Here is a 357-nt window from a genome sequence, read left to right as displayed (position 1 = left end):
GATCCCAGGGTCCTGGGATTGAGCCCCTCATCGGGCTCTCTGCTCAGCAGGGAGCCTGCTTCCCCGCTCCCTCTGCCTTCCTCTCTGTCTGTTTGTGATCTCTGTCAAATAAATAAATAAAATCTTTAAACATATATATGCATAAATATATGTCAGCAAAGTAACAAAAGTAGTCACCTATAAGGAGCAACGAAACAGGGTAGACAAGGCAGAAGTGGGAGTAAGTCTTCTCCATGCATTTCTTTCTAAACTGTTCAGATTTTGAACCATATGTATTTATTCCCTATTCAGAAAGTGAATGTAACATAAAGGCAAGTTGCTTGCTAACCAAGGAGAGCTGTCCCTCTTACTGGCAAC

This window comes from Mustela putorius, unplaced genomic scaffold, assembly GCF_011764305.1.
Source record: "Mustela putorius furo isolate JIRA1106 unplaced genomic scaffold, ASM1176430v1.1 tig00000487_pilon_pilon_pilon, whole genome shotgun sequence".
Taxonomy (NCBI): domain Eukaryota; kingdom Metazoa; phylum Chordata; class Mammalia; order Carnivora; family Mustelidae; genus Mustela; species Mustela putorius.
This window is presented reverse-complemented; position numbering follows the sequence as displayed.